Genomic DNA, 571 nt, shown 5'->3' with positions numbered 1-571 from the left:
TTGTCGTTTATGTTGCAACCATGTCAAGCCTCTAGACAACATGCTTATAAAAACATCATTTACATGCTAATAAATTAAATGCTAATAAAACGCGAAAGGCCATGTTGCAGTTTTCCGCAGTCTAGTCTGCCTGCAAGGGCGAGTGTGGATTACGGAACAGCGGGGAGTGATGATAACAATATGTAGGAGGTTCAGACACATCAAGGCCATTAGGACCATGAAAGGGACTGTGTGTGGAACTTTTGTAGAGTAAATGGGGCACCTAATGAACCTGGCACAGGAGAGGGCTGGGGGGGGGGGGTAGGAGGGGTAGGAGGGGTAGGAGGGGTAGGAGGGGGGAGGAGAGGGCTGGGGGGAGGAGAAGGGAGGAGAGGGCTGGGAGGGGTAGGAGGGGGGAGAGGGCTGGGGGGTAGGGGGGAGGAGGAGAGGGCTGGGGGGTAGGGGGGAGGAGGAGAGGGCTGGGGGGAAGAGAGAGGGCTGGTGGTAGGACACTGGCAGACCGCCCTCTCTGACTGTGAATCCAACAGTCACCAGTTAGATTGAGATATGATATGAGTCAGTCTGTTCAGTC

The sequence above is a fragment of the Argentina silus genome (assembly GCF_951799395.1).
Source record: "Argentina silus genome assembly, chromosome: 19".
Lineage (NCBI taxonomy): Eukaryota > Metazoa > Chordata > Actinopteri > Argentiniformes > Argentinidae > Argentina > Argentina silus.
Note: the sequence above shows the minus strand (reverse complement) of the source record.